Source organism: Leptodactylus fuscus, chromosome 2 (assembly GCF_031893055.1).
Source record: "Leptodactylus fuscus isolate aLepFus1 chromosome 2, aLepFus1.hap2, whole genome shotgun sequence".
Classification (NCBI taxonomy): domain Eukaryota; kingdom Metazoa; phylum Chordata; class Amphibia; order Anura; family Leptodactylidae; genus Leptodactylus; species Leptodactylus fuscus.
In genome coordinates this window covers 57171776-57191397 of record NC_134266.1, presented here as the reverse complement: position 1 = coordinate 57191397, position 19622 = coordinate 57171776, and the positions used below count along the sequence as shown (strand labels likewise).

At 46.1% G+C, this 19622-nt stretch overlaps 1 protein-coding gene across 1 annotated transcript in view; it reads left to right on the top strand.

Moving 5' to 3' along the window:
- The window catches only part of DHRSX (dehydrogenase/reductase X-linked), a 225260-nt gene that overhangs the window by 9370 nt on the left and 196268 nt on the right, over positions 1 to 19622 (top strand). The window lies entirely within an intron of this gene.

Genomic DNA, 19622 nt, shown 5'->3' with positions numbered 1-19622 from the left:
CCACTCACATACAGTAATTTACGGTTTGTTTATTAGATGTTCCCCTCCCCTACAGCTCACTGTTCATTTATTACACCACCTTCAACCCCCCTTCCCCCACAGTTCATTCTTTCAAAGCTCACTATCTTCTATTTGTTGCCCGTGCCCGTTTCTGTGATTTATAGCCTCGGCCCGCTCTGTAGTTGTCTGCTAGGTGAAACCCAGTCCCACAAACTGCCTGGCTGAGAGGAGTCCCTGTTTGCTTTGGAGGATGTTATACCCCAAACCACCTGCCCCACCCCACCTCCCCATATAGCGGTCACCAACTAAGAGGAAGATGAGACTCTACGGACTGTTATACCCCAAATCAGCCACCCCCCCACCCCCTTACCCCATACTCTCACCCTCGACTCCAACTCCCCCCCCCCCCCCCCCACTTTACTAGCTTTGGCAATGCCAAATATCCATTCGGACGTGCCAATAAAGCCGATTTGATTTCAGTGCTTCTCCCACTCTTCGCAGCCGGAAAGCACAGGGGCGGAGATAGTTGCAAATGGTACCCAAATTGCAAAGTCTTGGTGCCATTTGCAAATTCTTAATTGCATCGGAGGCCATTTTGTCTCCACAATGGAGGCACCGATTCACAAGAAGAAAAAACATGCTGTTTAATTCATGTGCTCTTACCTATCTGCAGGGCTGGGTTGATATGTTGGAGTCTGTGACCGTCTCCCTTTAAAGAGTTTAAGTTTACTTTTACAATAGAGTAATGGCATTGCTTTCTATGTACTTTATTTAATTTAATAATGAGACCGTACATTCTTACCAATGCTATGTTTTAAGGGATATCCCAGAGAAAGAACCAAAGTGTGGCTACTGAAATCCTACTGCCAGTCATAAGTGGAAGTCCTTGGCGCAGTGGTTGCACATGACTGCAGTAGGTTCATGCAATCTCTGTGGGACAAATGAAAATGGCGGAGTATAGCACCTAGCTGTCTGTGTGGAGTGGCAGTGCGTACACATGTACAGACATCACTTCATTTCTAGTGGGAACATGGGGTGCCCATTCTTGTGAATTTTAATTTTTCTATTAATTTATTTTTTGAAGGTTTGGATTTATTGATTATAATCTCTTAGCTACTGACCAGGTTTTAGTCAGCATCTATTTTATGTGTTTGAATGAAGGATATCTTTGCCATTGTCCTGGGTCTAGATTTTATTTTGGTTTTTTTTGCATGACTTCTTAAATTTTTTTTCAGCTACATTCCGCAGTATACAATGCATGGAGTAGCATATAAGGCGGGATATTTTGGTAAAGATTTTGAGGCCGAATCTGCCTCAAAATCCTGACCAAAAAGACGGCTCCCATTGAAATCAATGGGAGCCAATCAGTTCTTTTTTTCCAGGAGCCGCTTGTCCCGGCTCCCGGATAAAAAGAAGCGACATGCTCATTCTTCAGGCCATTTCGCCTCACGAATCCGCCTGAAGACTCTCCCGACTAGGCCCATTCATTTGGGCCTAATACGGAGTGGAGTGCGCGACTGCAGCGGCATCCAGTTGCAGCTACCCATATTTTGGACCGGAACCTGAGGCGGCATAACTCTTGTTCTTGTGGACTGCAGCTGTAGCTTGTTGAAATATAAAAACCATGGCGTGGCTTTGTTCACATCATGCTTTTTTAATTTTGAAAATATGCACTTTAATTTTTTTTACACATAGTAGGGCTGGGTGATTATGGCTTAAATCAAAATCACAATTAATTGGATATTTTACCTCAATTACAATTAACAGTGATTCTTTAGACCACACCCCTTTAAGCCACACCCCTTTTACAGTATGTGTTGGGCGAACCTCATGAGATTTGTCTGGAAAGGACTGCCTGTCCATTTTGCCTGTCCATTTTGCCTGTCCATTTTGTTGGAAGTGAACACACTTGAGTCGAAACTTCTATAGTATAGTAAACCAGTTCCAATTTGGAAGTGTTCAGTCCGAATGAAACTGAAGATAAAACCTTGCAATGTTGTAATAACCAAATCAAAAATTACATCGGTTATCTTTGCTGACATTCTTTTCCGGTTATTTCCCTATTTATTGCCCAGCCCTACGTTTTACATGCATTTATCCTAATATATTTGTAAAGTTTCAAACTGCAAAAAAAGCAGCGTGTGAGCGAAGCCTAAAGCGAAGTTGTATGTAGGACCTATAGTTCAGCGAATAATCGCACGATCCATGAAAGTCTGTGAATCTTTCAGTTTGTTTAAACTTTTATGGGTAAAACTGCATGGCCTTTACCAATGAACAGTCCGTCACTTGAAAGCCCCTTGGGACCGAGCTCTTAGTCTTAATGTATCCTCCGCTGGGTTGGCTATATACACTGTTGCAACCAAATTAAAAATTATTGTTCCTTAAATTAAAAATGACTTTTGCAGTAGGTGTCAAATAAAAATTTTCTGACACTCTTCTTCATCCATCTCTTTCTTTGTCTTATTTAACCTATTTATGTATTGAAGGTCCAGTTTGCAAGATGTTTTGGCAGTGAGTTGTGGAATACTTTTGCAGGCCAAAACAAAAAAATAAATAAATATAGATATACCGTATTTTTCGGACTATAAGACGCACCTAGGTTTTAGAGGAGGAAAATAGGGAAAAAAAATTTTGAAGCAAAAAACTGGGAAAATATTTAATATATGGGAGTTGTAGTTTTGCAACAGCTGCAAGGCCACATTGACAGGTGACCCTGCAGCTGTACGGGGATGTATAGGGCGTTTTTTTTGCGGGGCCAGCTGTACTTTTTAGTTATACCATTTTGGGGGATATCTATTGCTTAGATCACCTTGTATTGAAAAAAAAACAGGAGGTGATTTAGAACTTTTATTTATTTCACATTTTTAAAGCTTTTTTTTTTTTTTTTTTTTTTTTTTTTTACTATTTTATTCCCCCCCGGGGGCTTGAACCTGCGGTCACTTGATCGCAAGTCCCATAGACGGCAATACAACTGTATTGCCGTCTATGGGACATTCTGTCTATTAGTATTACGGCTGGTCATAGAGACCAGCCGCAATACTAATATATAGCCGTGACAGGCCGGGGAGCCTCATTAGGCTCCCGGCTGTCACCCGAACAGGTCGGCTCCTGCGATATCGCCGCGCAGGAGCCGGCCTGCAACGTCACAGGTACGGGGCCGGTGGGGACCGGCCCCGGGGGAGAAGGGGCCACGGATACTGACCCGGCATCCGCTGTACTAGAGAGGCGGATGCCGGGGAGGGATAGACGCCGGGGCCTGAGACATCGCTGCTCTGCCCTGCATGAAGCCAACGGCGGGGGGACGGAGTAGCGGAATAGCATCACTCCTGCCACTGCTGGCTTCATGCAGGGCAGGGCAGCGATGTCTCAGGGCCCGGCACCTGTAATGGCGTCTGTCACTTGCCGGCTTCCGCCTCTCTATTACAGCGGATGCCAGGCGCCACCTTCAGACTATAAGACGCACCCTTCTTTTCCCCAAAAATTTTGTGGAAAAAAAGTGCGTCTTATAGTCCGAAAAATACGGTATATATTCAAATACTATGACAGATACTTTGGCTAGAACTGTAAGCTGAGTGAAAAGGACTCACTTTTAGCATCCATTTTGCGTGTTTCAGTTTGTATAATTCTTATCAATAATTTTTTTTTTTCTTGCCAGAAAGTGAGTAGTATGCCATGTGTTGTCAAACATGTATACAAATGAAGACCAAGCAAAATAGATGTCAGAAGTGAAACCTATTGCTTAGAATTTTCTATTTCTATTAATCCATTAGTGACCGACCAATAGATTTTCTACCTTGCCCACTAAAGCCGAGGCCCCACGTTGCGGAAACACAGCTTTTTTTGCTGTGGCTTTTTGAGCCAAGTCAAGAATGGCTACAGAAGGAATGGGATAGGAAATATATAGGAAATACTTACCGTATATACTCGAGTATAAGCACAGTTTTTGTTTTCAGCTTATACTCGAGTCAGCCTTTTTTTTTAGAATCTCCCATAAAATAGTACAAAAAAAAAAAAAGATTTAGAAAAAATAAAAGTTCTAAATCCCTCCTTTCCCTAGAATAGATACCCTATATTCAGCCAGACTGAATTCCAAGTGGGGGAAGAAAAAACAGTCCTCAAGCTCAGGGAAGGGGCAGACAGACAACCAAAACATCCCCTCCCCTTTCCCAGCAACTACTGCACCCAAATATTCCGACCATTTTAATTTTTGAAATTTTCCAGTATCTGCTGCATTTCCCCCTCGGCTTATACTTGAGTCAATAAGTTTTTCCCCAGTTTTTTTGTGGTAAAATTAGGAGCCTCGGCTTATATTCGGGTCAGCTTATACTCAAGTATATACGGTATCCTTCTACATTTTCCTCAATCTACTCCTCGCTTTGGCTCAAAAAACTGTAACAAATAAAGCTGCATTTATGCATTTACACAACGTGGAGCCTAAGGCTAAGGCCCCACGTTGCAGAAACGCAGCTTTTTTTTGTTGCAGATTTTGCTGCGGTTTTTTGAGCCAGCTAAGAATGGCTACAAAAGAATGGGAAATATACGTGATGTTCTTATACTTCTACCTTCTGCTCAGTCCATTTCTGGCTTTGGCTCAAAAAAACCGCAGAAAAATCTGCAACGACAACAAAAAAAAAAAAAGCTGCATTTCTGCAACATGGGGCTTCACCCTACGGCTGCGTTCACATGGAGTTTTTTGGTCAGGAAAAATCTGCTCAGGAAAATTCCTGAGGCATTTTTTGAAATGTTTTTTCTTTTTAAGAATTTTCCACCTGAAAAAATCAATGGGAGGCAGAAAATCCTCCTGGCGTTTTTTGAGGCGTTTTTTGTCAAAAATACCTCAAAAAACGCATCAGGGAATGCCTCAGAAAAAAACGTAGCGTTTTTTCCTCCTCCCATTGACTTGCATTGAGTTTTTCATGTGGAAAACGCCTGAAGAATGGACATTTCGCTTCTATTTTTCTGCTAGCAAGAAATCCACTAGTGGAAAATCTGCTAATGGGAAAAAAAAAAGCAGGTTACATAAGACTGTATGGTGAGGCGTTTTTTGGAGGAGGATTTTGAGGCGGATTCCTGACCAAAAAACTTTGAGTGAACGCAGCCTAACGGTTTTGCAGTGCCTGTGATTTTCTACATCCCATGCATTGGGACCCTGCAGGTTATCCCAGCCAGCGTGACTCTTCTAGTACCCAGGGTTGAAAAACCCTAGTTCCTGGGTTTTTAACCCTTTTGCATGCTCTGTCAATGGTGATTGTGGCATATGAATGGCTCCAGAGGGTGGCGACTCTATCAGCATCTCTGCAAATCCACCTGGGGGAGCTGATGCCATAACATGGCAAAGAGTCCTAATGAAGGCCCCCAGGGTTGCCTGTAGTATATGATTTTAAGCTGTACCAGTAAACAAAAAAAGAAATAAATACATTAAAAACATACATATTGGATATTGTCATGTCCATATTGGCCTAAACAATACAACTGTAACTTTTTTTTTTCTCCACATGGTAGTGCAGAAAGGAATCTTATTAAAAAAAAAAAAAAAAAGACAAAATTGTTGCTTTTGATATGCTGAACACCAAATAAATTACACACAGACTCATGTTATGGGCCTTGGAAAGCAGCACAGTAGAACTGCAACAAGAAATTATAAGTAATAGGGATTTTATGTTACAATGAATAACTTTTTACAAATGTACATGTTTGGTATACGTGTAATTTTATAGACCGAGATAAATAAATTAGCTTATTTAAAGAGGACCTTTCACCATATCTGGGCACATGCAGTGTTCTATACTGCCAGAAAGCTGACAGTGCGCTGAATTCAGCGCACTGTCGGCTTTCCCGATGTGTGCCCGGTGTGAAGAGCTTACGGCCCGGTACCGTAGCTCTTCTATGGTCAGAAGGGCGTTTCTGACCATTAGCCAGAGACGTCCTTCTGCCTCCTGATAATACTCGTCTACGGACAAGCTGTGTGAGCAGAGGGAGGGGGCGTTCCTCCCAGCTCCACAGCACAGCGCGATTGGCGCCGCGAGGCAGAAGGACGTCTCTGGCTAATGGTCAGAAACGCCCTTCTGACCATAGAAGAGCTACGGTACCGGGCCGTAAGCTCTTCACACCGGGCACACATCGGGAAAGCCGACAGTGCGCTGAATTCAGCGCACTGTCAGCTTTCTGGCAGTATATAACACTGCATGTGCCCAGATATGGTGAAAGGTCCTCTTTAAGCTACACCGTGAATGGCACAACATATAGTGTAAAAATGACAGGGGCAGAATTGATGTCTTTTTCCCGGAAAGTGTTAATAAAATGTAATCGTTCGATGAGATATTTGTAAGCCAAGATGTTGCCATTTAGCATTACAACTTGTCCTGCCAAAAATGAGCCCTCATACAGGTACATTGACTAAAAGGTATGGTACGTAGTGAGTTTGTTTGCTGTTCCTTACCACATCCAAATGGGCTTGTATAGTAGATTTAAAAGAAAATAACGTCATCCCCAACCCCTACCCAGTGCTGTGGTGCTATATTGGGTATTAGCTGTAATATATAGATGATACCTTGATACAGTGATCAGAATCAATGTTAAGAGTAAGAGCCTGTTTGGACGTCTGAAAATGAAGAGGAATTGAAGTTGAATATAAAACTGCTACTGTTTCCTGTAGCACCATTCCCTGTCTCTGTTTCTTACTCACTGGGTTCTTTCTCACTTCTCCCCTCTCCATAGACTTCTATTTAATTAGATTTTTCTGTTAGTCTGCAGTGAAGGCTGAGCTGGCAACAGGAGGTAGAAGCATTTTTCACTTATAAAACATTCACAAAAATATCACATTTTCCAAAGCGCTAATGTTTTACAAAAAAAAAAAATAACAGCTACTCCTTAACTCCCTCTCCCTCTCCCCCCTCAGTACTTCAGGGGTCCAAAGTTGATAATTATGCAGATGTATTATCAGTAATCTGCTAAATCAGCGGTATCTGTGGCTATAAGTGCGGGATTCTGCTATAGAAGAAGCAGAATGTGGCATACCATAACGACATTATTGGATTTATCTATTTGTGTTTGCACCAATCTGATGATTAATAAACACTTGAATACTGCACATTGAGTGTGTAGTCTGTTACAATCCATCCACATTGCATTGACTATAACACTGCTTTTTTTTTTTTGTGGCGTTTCCATTCTGGCCAAACTCAGGCATTTATGTCTCATGGGGCCACGGCCTCAAGGTAGGCATCACATTGGCAGTCTGTTTTTACCAGGCATATAAATTAAAGGGAAAGTGTGGTTAAAGGGGCTCTATCATTGGGAAAAGTAATTTTTATCTAAACACATGCTTGCATAGGCTTTAGAAATGCTATTCCACGCCTACCTTTAGTATGTAGATTGCCTCAGTGGTTTCTGAATAAGTCCGTTTTTATTAATATGCTAATGAGATTCCAGCCAGCACAGGAAGTTCCCAGCAGCACTTGTCTCTCCTATTATCTCCTATGTGTGTGTGTGCAAACAGGAAGCTGAGTCATAAGCAGCAGCCTGTGCTATATACACCCATAGGAAACAATTCTAATTAGCATATGAATAAAAATGGACTTATTCGGAAACCACTGAGGCAATCTACATACTAAAGGTAGGTGTGGAGTATCCTTTCTAAAGGCTATGCAAAGGTGTGATTAGTTAAAAATGACTTTAACCAATGATAGAGCCCATTTAACATTGACTATGTAGGCAACAGATGTAAAATTGATCACAATTTAGGGTGCAGTGTGGAAAAGCGAAGTCTCCTTTTATTATTTGAAAACCGTAGTTTTCAACTATTGGAGTAAAAATGAGTGTTTGTCCGTATATTAGTGATATTAGTTCTTCAGTAGATGAATTAAGCAACTTACTCGCAGGTGGTTGTAATATTTAAGAGAGTCATAGGTCAATCAATGGGTTGCCATGGCAGCATTAGGCCTAATGTGATCTGCCATCTTTGTGAACCTATTAGATCCTGTATAATCAGGCTAGGCTCACATCTGCGCACAGCTCTCCATTGCTGAGGTTTCCAGGTAGACCTAAGCGACAGAGAGCTGGAGAGCTAAAACAGCGGTTACCTGCAGCCATCAGCAGACCCCATAGACTATAATGGGACTCCATGCAGGACTTTTCTCTTTGCTGATTTCTAACGATTTTTGAGACAGAGACTCCAAAGCAGATGTGAATTTGGCCTCAGTCTGACAAGCCTAGTACACTTAAAGAGGACCTTTCATCAGATCGGGCACAGGCAGTTTTATATACTGCTGGAAAGCTGACAGTGTGCTGAATTCAGCGCACTGTCGGCTTTCCCGATCCGTGCCCGGTGTAAAGCGCTATCGGTCCCGGGACCGTAGCGCTTTAGTGTCAGAAGGGCGTTTCTGACAGTTAGCCAGGGACGCCCTTCTGCCCAGCAGCGCCTATCGCGCTGTACTGTGGAGCGGGGAGGAACGCCCCCTGCCTCTGCTCACACAGCTTGTCCATAGACGAGTATTATCAGGAGGGGAGGGGGCGTTCCTCCCCGCTCACACAGCACAGCACGATAGGCTCTGCTGGGCAGAAGGGCGTCCCTGGCAAACTGTCAGAAACGCCCTTCTGACACTAAAGCGCTACGGTCCCGGGACTGATAGCGCTTTACACCGGGCACAGATCGGGAAAGCCGATAGTGCGCTGAATTCAGCGCACTGTCAGTTTTCCATCAGTATATAAAATTGCATGTGCCCGATTTGATGAAAGGTCCTCTTTAAGTATAGAAATATTGCAGTGTACTATATATGATCAAACTTCTTTCTAGTCAAGTTGCATATTGTTCCTTAAAATAAATAAAGAAATTTAAACAAAGTTTTCCTAAACATGAAGAAATATCACCTTTTTCCCTCTATTAAAATGTCTTAGAATGTGTGTGTTCTTATGCATGGTATCCCCCACATCACAACATTCACATTGTTTTGAATGCGAAAATGGCCCTTGGTCCTGAAGGGGTTAAAGGCTTGTTTGCAAATGCTGCGTTTTCGCCTATAATCTATCGCCATTTCCTATGTACACTTTGAGTAAATTCACTAGGTTTATGTAATGTTATATGTTGTCTATTACAAAAATACCCCATGTAGATGCTGTACTGAGTAAGCAAGTGATGGTCATCCCACCTCCCCTTTTACAGGCACTTGGCTATTGAGGAAGACTTGGATCTCCATTTATACTTATATTTGACGGAGAAATCTAGGTCCTTTTCAGGCAGATGCATAAAAAATATTTTCCGTGGCTCCAATTTGTTTTCCATTATAGCTTTGTGAATGTTATTCATTATGTAAGAAGATGGTGAGGGGTAATCACGGTCACCACTTTCCGAGAATAAAAAGCTGCTTCTAACATTTAACCTTTAAAAAGCTATTTGGCTTTTATTTGGCGGTTTTTGCTACCACTATAAGTAATACTTATAGACAAAGTCATAATGACATTTGTATTTCTATTTTAGGTAAGATGTAGGTCGTGGTCATGGACTACAAAGCAGAAATAAAAATGTGCGCCAAGGATTAGTATAATGTATTGGACAATATAAGATCACACTAATGATATATGAAAAATATTAAATAAAACAATGTAAAATATAACTGCCCGTGGGCACACCTATTGGTGCAGTGATATAATCATAATTGGGTGGAAAAAATGTCTTATTTTTGGAACTATAAGCGTAGGTTCACATAGAGTTTTTTGGTCAGGATTTTGAGGCCGTATCCGCCTCAAAATCCTGACCAAAGAGACGGCTCCCATTGAAATCAATGGAAGCCGGTCAGTTCTTTTTTCCAGGAACCAGAACAAACTGGAAAAAGAAGCGAGATGCTCATTCTTTCAGGCGGATTCGCCTCGCTAACTTGCAGTACTGGACCCCGCTGACTTCAAACTATAAAGCACAAGTTTCATCTTAGGGAAAGTTCACAGAGGGTTTTTGGACCAGGCGGAGGCTGCCTCAGGTTCCGGTCCAAAATACAGGTAGCTGCGACTGGATGCCGGTACAGTGCACTGGCATTCAGTGGCGCACTCCCACCCGACTAGGTCCATTCATTTGGGCCTAATCTGGAGCAGAGTGAGTGACTGCACTGGCAGTGCCCCCTATTGCATTCGTGCCCCCTACACAGCATAATTGCTTGTTTGTGGTGGTATGGGGGCACAAAGGAGAATGTTATTGTGCGGAAGCACACAGTAAAATTCTCCTTCGTGCCCCTATACTGTATAATGCTCCCCATACAATATAATTAATGACCCATTATATTGTGCGAAGGCAAAACAATTTGACATTATACCATGTATAGGCCACTAATGGGTCTTTGTGTAGGTGTTCCTTTATGGTTGACTAATAACTCCCTGTATCTTCCCTAGCATACCAGTTGGTGACATTGAACTCTCTACTCCATTTGAGCACCAGGAAGGGTTAAATTAGTATTAGAGATGAGCGAACAGTGTTCTATCGAACTCATGTTCGATCGGATATTAGGCTGTTCGGCATGTTCGAATCGAATCGAACACCGCGTGGTAAAGTGCGCCATTACTCGATTCCCCTCCCACCTTCCCTGGCGCCTTTTTTGCTCCAATAACAGCACAGGGTAGGTGGGACAGGAACTACGACACCGGTGACGTTGAAAAAAGTAGGCAAAACCCATTGGCTGCCGAAAACATGTGACCTCTAATTTAAAAGAACAGCGCCGCCCAGGTTCGCGTCATTCTGAGCTTGCAATTCACCGAGGACGGAGGTTTCCGTCCAGCTAGCTAGGGCTTAGATTCTGGGTAGGCAGGGACAGGCTAGGATAGGAAGGAGAAGACAACCAACAGCTCTTGTAAGAGCTAAATTCCAGGGAGAAGCTTGTCAGTGTAACGTGGCACTGACGGGCTCAATCGCCGCAACCCAGCTTTCCCAGGATCCTGAATGGAATACACTGTCAGTGTATTCCCGTATACCCGATATATACCCCGATACCCGTTCCAACGGTGTGCCCCCCCACCTTCACCCCAGAAATACCCTGCAAGTCCCCTAGCAATAGAATTGGGGCTATATACACCCACAATTTTTACTACTGGTATACAGTGCCATTGTCTGACTGGGAATTCAAAGAATATATTGGGAATACAAATACCCTCATTTCTTGCTACTGCCATATAGTGCCAGTGTCTGACTGGGAATTCAAAGAATATATTGGGGTTACGTGCACCCATAATTTTTACTACTGGTATACAGTGCCATTGTCTGACTGGGAATTCAAAGAATATATTGGGAATACAAATACCCTCATTTCTTGCTACTGCCATATAGTGCCAGTTTCTGACTGGTAATTCAAAGAATATATTGGGGTTACGTGCACCCACAATTTTTACTACTGGTATACAGTGCCATTGTCTGACTGGGAATTCAAAGAATATATTGGGAATACAAATACCCTCATTTCTTGCTACTGCCATATAGTGCCAGTGTCTGACTGGGAATTCAAAGAATATATTGGGGTTACGTGCACCCACAATTTTTACTACTGGTATACAGTGCCATTGTCTGACTGGGAATTCAAAGAATATATTGGGAATACAAATACCCTCATTTCTTGCTACTGCCATATAGTGCCAGTGTCTGACTGGTAATTCAAAGAATATATTGGGGTTACGTGCACCCACAATTTTTACTACTGGTATACAGTGCCATTGTCTGACTGGGAATTCAAAGAATATATTGGGAATACAAATACCCTCATTTCTTGCTACTGCCATATAGTGCCAGTGTCTGACTGGGAATTCAAAGAATATATTGGGGTTACGTGCACCCACAATTTTTACTACTGGTATACAGTGCCATTGTCTGACTGGGAATTCAAAGAATATATTGGGGTTATAAATACCCTCATTTCTTGCTACTGCCATATAGTGCCAGTTTCTGACTGGTAATTCAAAGAATATATTGGGGTTACGTGCACCCACAATTTTTACTACTGGTATACAGTGCCATTGTCTGACTGGGAATTCAAAGAGTATATTGGGAATACAAATACCCTCATTTCTTGCTACTGCCATATAGTGCCAGTTTCTGACTGGGAATTCAAAGAATATATTGGGGTTACGTGCACCCACAATTTTTACTACTGGTATACAGTGCCATTGTCTGACTGGGAATTCAAAGAATATATTGGGGTTATAAATACCCTCATTTCTTGCTACTGCCATATAGTGCCAGTTTCTGACTGGTAATTCAAAGAATATATTGGGGTTACGTGCACCCACAATTTTTACTACTGGTATACAGTGCCATTGTCTGACTGGGAATTCAAAGAGTATATTGGGAATACAAATACCCTCATTTCTTGCTACTGCCATATAGTGCCAGTTTCTGACTGGGAATTCAAAGAATATATTGGGGTTACGTGCACCCACAATTTTTACTACTGGTATACAGTGCCATTGTCTGACTGGGAATTCAAAGAATATATTGGGGTTATAAATACCCTCATTTCTTGCTACTGCCATATAGTGCCAGTTTCTGACTGGTAATTCAAAGAATATATTGGGGTTACGTGCACCCACAATTTTTACTACTGGTATACAGTGCCATTGTCTGACTGGGAATTCAAAGAGTATATTGGGAATACAAATACCCTCATTTCTTGCTACTGCCATATAGTGCCAGTTTCTGACTGGTAATTCAAAGAATATATTGGGGTTACGTGCACCCACAATTTTTACTACTGGTATACAGTGCCATTGTCTGACTGGGAATTCAAAGAATATATTGGGGTTATAAATACCCTCATTTCTTGCTACTGCCATATAGTGCCAGTGTCTGACTGGGAATTCAAAGAATATATTGGGGTTACGTGCACCCACAATTTTTACTACTGGTATACAGTGCCAATTTCTAACTAGGAATTCAAAATGCGCAAGGCTCCCGGAAAGGGACGTGGACGAGGCCATGGGCGAGGTCGGGGGAATGGTTCTGGGGAGCAAGGTAGCAGTGAAGCCACAGGGCGTCCCGTGCCTACTCCTGTGGGGCAGCAAGCATTGCGCCACTCCACAGTGCCAGGGTTGCTTGCCACATTAACTAAACTGCAGGGTACAAACCTTAGTAGGCCCGAGAACCAGGAACAGGTCTTGCAATGGCTGTCAGAGAACGCTTACAGCACATTGTCCAGCAGCCAGTCAGACTCTGCCTCCTCTCCTCCTATTACCCAACAGTCTTGTCTTCCTTCCTCCCAAAATTCCGAAGCTTTACAGAACAATAACCCAAACTGTCCCTGCTCCCCAGAGCTGTTCTCCGCTCCTTTCATTGTCCCTCAACCTGCCTCTCCACGTCACGATTCCACGAACCTAACAGAGGAGCATCTGTGTCCAGATGCTCAAACACTAGAGTCTCCTCCATCTCCGTTCGATTTGGTGGTGGATGACCAGCAACCCACCCTCATCGACGATGATGTGACGCAGTTGCCGTCAGGGCATCCAGTTGACCGGCGCATTGTGCGGGAGGAGGAGATGAGACAGGAGTTGGAAGAGGAAGTGGTGGATGATGAGGACACTGACCCGACCTGGACAGGGGGGATGTCAAGCGGGGAAAGTAGTGTGGATGTTGAGGCAGGTGCAGCACCAAAAAGGGTAGCTAGAGGCAGAGGCAGAGGTCAGCAGCTTAGGCGAAGCCAGGCCACACCCGGAATCTCCCAAGATGTTCCAGTTCGTACCCAGCCCCGAAAAACTCCCACCTCGAGGGCACGTTTCTCGAAGGTGTGGAGTTTTTTCAAGGAATGCGCCGAGGACAGATATAGTGTTGTCTGCACAATTTGCCTCTCGAAATTGATTAGGGGCTCTGAGAAGAGCAACCTGTCCACCACTTCAATGCGCCGTCATTTGGAATCCAAGCACTGGAATCAGTGGCAGGCAGCAACGGCAGGACAAAGGCCGCCTGCCGTTCACGCCACTGCCACTGCCTCTGCCACTGCCACTGCCACTGCTGACTGTGCTGGCGATGCACTCCAGAGGACGAGCCAGGACACCACTTCATCTGCCTCCGCCACTTTGTTGACTTCTACCTCATCCTCCCCTGGTCCTGTCTTATCTCCTTCTCCTGCACCATCAAAGGCACCATCAGGCGTTTCTTTACAACAACCCACCATCTCTCAGACATTGGAGCGGCGGCAGAAATACACTGCTAACCACCCACACGCGCAAGCCTTGAACGCCAACATCGCTAAACTGCTGGCCCAGGAGATGTTGGCGTTCCGGCTTGTTGAAACTCCCGCCTTCCTGGACCTGATGGCAACTGCGGCACCTCGCTATGCCGTCCCTAGCCGTCACTACTTCTCCCGGTGTGCCGTCCCCGCCTTGCACCAGCACGTGTCACTCAACATCAGGCGGGCCCTTAGTTCCGCGCTTTGCACAAAGGTCCACTTGACCACCGACGCGTGGACAAGTGCATGCGGACAGGGACGCTACATTTCACTGACGGCACACTGGGTGAATGTAGTTGAGGCTGGGACTGCTTCCCAAACTGGCCCGGTGTACCTCGTCTCCCCGCCTAACATTCCTGGCAGGGACACGAGAAGAACACCCCCCTCCTCCTCCTCCTCTACCGCCTCCTCCTCCGCCACCGCCTCCTCCTCCGCCACCGCCTCCTCCTCCGCTGTTAGATTGACCCCAGCTACGAGTTGGAAACGTTGCAGCACTGGCGTTGGTAGACGTCAGCAGGCTGTGCTGAAGCTGATCAGCTTGGGGGACAGACAGCACACTGCCTCCGAGGTGAGGGATGCCCTCCTCGATGAGACGGCAATATGGTTTGAGCCGCTGCACCTGGGCCCAGGCATGGTCGTTTGTGATAACGGCCGGAACCTGGTAGCAGCTCTGGAGCTTGCCGGACTCCAACATGTTCCATGCCTGGCCCACGTCTTCAACCTAGTGGTGCAACGTTTCCTAAAGAGCTACCCCAATGTTCCAGAGCTACTGGTGAAAGTGCGGCGCATGTGCGCCCACTTTCGCAAGTCGACAGTAGCCGCTGCTAGCTTAAAATCTCTCCAGCAACGCCTGCATGTGCCACAACACCGGCTTTTGTGCGACGTCCCCACACGCTGGAACTCAACGTTTCAGATGTTGAATAGAGTGGTTGAGCAGCAGAGACCTTTGATGGAATACCAGCTACAAAACCCTAGGGTGCCACAAAGTCAGCTGCCTCAGTTTCACATCCATGAGTGGTCATGGATGAGAGACCTTTGTGACATTCTACGGGTCTTTGAGGAGTCCACAAGGAGGGTGAGCTCTGAGGATGCGATGGTGAGCCTTACAATCCCGCTCTTGTGTGTTCTGAGAGAATCCCTGATTGACATCAGGGATAACTCAGATCACACAGAGGAGTTAGGGATAGCATCCGATCCGTCACAGCTGGAGAGTAGGTCCACACATCTGTCCGCTTCACTGCGTTTAATGGAGGAGGAGGAGGAGGAGGAGGAAGAAGAGTTGTCCGATGATGTGATGGTGATACAGGAGGCTTCCGGGCAACTTCGAATCGTCCCATTGTTGCAGCGCGGATGGGTAGACATGGAGGATGAGGAGGAAATGGAGATTGAACTTTCCGGTGGGGCCAGAGGAGTCATGCCAACTAACACTGTGGCAGACATGGCTGAGTTCATGTTGGGGTGCTTTACAACCGACAAGCGTATTGTCAAAATCATGGAGGACAACCAGTACTGGATCTTTGCTATCCTTGACCCCCGGTATAAAAACAACATCTCGTCTTTTATTCCGGTAGAGGGGAGGGCCAATCGCATCAATGCTTGCCACAGGCAATTGGTGCAGAATATGATGGAGATGTTTCCAGCATGTGACGTTGGCGGCAGGGAGGGCAGTTCCTCCAGTAGGCAACCAAGTTCTCACCGGTCCACACAAACGAGGGGCACACTGTCTAAGGTCTGGGACACCTTGATGGCACCCCCTCGCCAAAGTGCCGCCACGGAGGGTCCTAGTGTCACCAGGCGTGAGAAGTATAGGCGCATGTTGCGGGAATACCTTTCCGACCACAGCCCTGTCCTCTCCGACCCCTCTGCGCCCTACACGTATTGGGTGTCGAAGTTGGACCTGTGGCTTGAACTTGCCCTATATGCCTTGGAGGTGCTGTCCTGTCCTGCCGCCAGCGTCCTATCTGAGAGGGTGTTCAGTGCAGCCGGTGGCATCATCACTGACAAGCGCACCCGTCTGTCAGCTGAGAGTGCCGACCGGCTCACTTTGATAAAAATGAACCACCACTGGATAGAGCCTTCATTTTTGTGCCCACCTGTGTAAAGCACCCCAACATGAAACTCCATGTCTGTACTCAACCTCTCCAATTCCTCCGCATCCTCATACTCATCCACCATAAGCGTTGCACAATTCTGCTAATACTAGGCTCCCTCCAACATGATTTCCCCCAACTCTGCTGGTTAGAGGCTCCCTCCACCCTGATTTCCACCAACTCTGCTGGTTAGAGGCTCCCTCCACCCTGCTTTCCCACAACTCTGCTGGTTAGAGGCTCCTTCCACCATGAATTTGCCCAAACTGGGCTGTTTAGAGGCTCCCTCCACCATGAATTGGTCCAAACTGGGCTGGTTAGAGGCTCCCTCCACCATTAATTGGTCCAAACTGGGCTGGTTAGAGGCTCCCTCCACCATGAATTTGCCCAAACTGGGCTGTTTAGAGGCTCCCTCCACCATGAATTTGCCCAAACTGGGCTGTTTAGAGGCTCCCTCCACCATGAATTGGTCCAAACTGGGTTTTTTAGAGGCTCCCTCCACCATGAATTGGTCCAAACTGGGCTGGTTAGAGGCTCCCTCCACCATGAATTGGTCCAAACTGGGGTGGTTAGAGGCTCCCTCCACCATTAATTGGTCCAAACTGGGCTGGTTAGAGGCTCCCTCCACCATTAATTGGTCCAAACTGGGCTGGTTAGAGGCTCCCTCCACCATTAATTGGTCCAAACTGGGCTGGTTAGAGGCTCCCTCCACCATGAATTTGCCCAAACTGGGCTGTTTAGAGGCTCCCTCCACCATGAATTGGTCCAAACTGGGCTGGTTAGAGGCTCCCTCCACCATGAATTTGCCCAAACTGGGCTGTTTAGAGGCTCCCTCCACCATGAATTTGCCCAAACTGGGCTGGTTAGAGGCTCCCTCCACCATGAATTGGTCCAAACTGGGGTTTTTAGAGGCTCCCTCCACCATGAATTGGTCCAAACTTGGCTGTTTAGAGGCTCCCTCCACCATTAATTGGTCCAAACTGGGCTGGTTAGAGGCTCCCTCCACCATGAATTGGTCCAAACTGGGTTTTTTAGAGGCTCCCTCCACCATGAATTTGCCCAAACTGGGCTGTTTAGAGGCTCCCTCCACCATGAATTTGCCCAAACTGGGCTGGTTAGAGGCTCCCTCCACCATGAATTGGTCCAAACTGGGGTTTTTAGAGGCTCCCTCCACCATGAATTGGTCCAAACTTGGCTGTTTAGAGGCTCCCTCCACCATGAATTGGTCCAAACTGGGGTGGTTAGAGGCTCCCTCCACCATTAATTGGTCCAAACTGGGCTGGTTAGAGGCTCCCTCCACCATTAATTGGTCCAAACTGGGCTGGTTAGAGGCTCCCTCCACCATGAATTGGTCCAAACTGGGTTTTTTAGAGGCTCCCTCCACCATGAATTTGCCCAAACTGGGCTGTTTAGAGGCTCCCTCCACCATGAATTGGTCCAAACTGGGCTGGTTAGAGGCTCCCTCCACCATGAATTTCCCAAAACTTGGCTGTTTAGAGGCTCCCTCCACCATTAATTGGTCCAAACTGGGCTGGTTAGAGGCTCCCTCCACCATGAATTGGTCCAAACTGGGGTTTTTAGAGGCTCCCTCCACCATGAATTGGTCCAAACTTGGCTGTTTAGAGGCTCCCTCCACCATGAATTGGTCCAAACTGGGGTGGTTAGAGGCTCCCTCCACCATTAATTGGTCCAAACTGGGCTGGTTAGAGGCTCCCTCCACCATTAATTGGTCCAAACTGGGCTGGTTAGAGGCTCCCTCCACCATGAATTTGCCCAAACTGGGCTGTTTAGAGGCTCCCTCCACCATGAATTTGCCCAAACTGGGCTGGTTAGAGGCTCCCTCCACCATGAATTGGTCCAAACGGGTTTTTAGAGGCTCCCTTCACCATGAATTGGTCCAAACTTGGCTGTTTAGAGGCTCCCTCCACCATGAATTGGTCCAAACTGGGTTTTTTAGAGGCTCCCTCCACCATGAATTTGCCCAAACTGGGCTGTTTAGAGGCTCCCTCCACCATGAATTTGCCCAAACTGGGCTGGTTAGAGGCTCCCTCCACCATGAATTGGTCCAAACTGGGGTTTTTAGAGGCTCCCTCCACCATGAATTGGTCCAAACTTGGCTGTTTAGAGGCTCCCTCCACCATGAATTGGTCCAAACTGGGGTGGTTAGAGGCTCCCTCCACCATTAATTGGTCCAAACTGGGCTGGTTAGAGGCTCCCTCCACCATTAATTGGTCCAAACTGGGCTGGTTAGAGGCTCCCTCCACCATGAATTGGTCCAAACTGGGTTTTTTAGAGGCTCCCTCCACCATGAATTTGCCCAAACTGGGCTGTTTAGAGGCTCCCTCCACCATGAATTGGTCCAAACTGGGCTGGTTAGAGGCTCCCTCCACCATGAATTTCCCAAAACTTGGCTGTTTAGAGGCTCCCTCCACCATTAATTGGTCCAAACTGGGCTGGTTAGAGGCTCCCTCCACCATGAATTGGTCCAAACTGGGGTTTTTAGAGGCTCCCTCCACCATGAATTGGTCCAAACTTGGCTGTTTAGAGGCTCCCTCCACCATGAATTGGTCCAAACTGGGGTGGTTAGAGGCTCCCTCCACCATTAATTGGTCCAAACTGGGCTGGTTAGAGGCTCCCTCCACCATTAATTGGTCCAAACTGGGCTGGTTAGAGGCTCCCTCCACCATGAATTTGCCCAAACTGGGCTGTTTAGAGGCTCCCTCCACCATGAATTTGCCCAAACTGGGCTGGTTAGAGGCTCCCTCCACCATGAATTGGTCCAAACGGGTTTTTAGAGGCTCCCTTCACCATGAATTGGTCCAAACTTGGCTGTTTAGAGGCTCCCTCCACCATGAATTGGTCCAAACTGGGGTGGTTAGAGGCTCCCTCCACCATTAATTGGTCCAAACTGGGCTGGTTAGAGGCTCCCTCCACCATTAATTGGTCCAAACTGGGCTGGTTAGAGGCTCCCTCCACCATGAATTGGTCCAAACTGGGGTTTTTAGAGGCTCCCTCCACCATGAATTGGTCCAAACTTGGCTGTTTAGAGGCTCCCTCCACCATTAATTGGTCCAAACTGGGCTGGTTAGAGGCTCCCTCCACCATGAATTGGTCCAAACTGGGTTTTTTAGAGGCTCCCTCCACCATGAATTTGCCCAAACTGGGCTGTTTAGAGGCTCCCTCCACCATGAATTGGTCCAAACTGGGTTTTTTAGAGGCTCCCTCCACCATGAATTGGTCCAAACTGGGCTGGTTAGAGGCTCCCTCCACCATGAATTGGTCCAAACTGGGGTGGTTAGAGGCTCCCTCCACCATTAATTGGTCCAAACTGGGCTGGTTAGAGGCT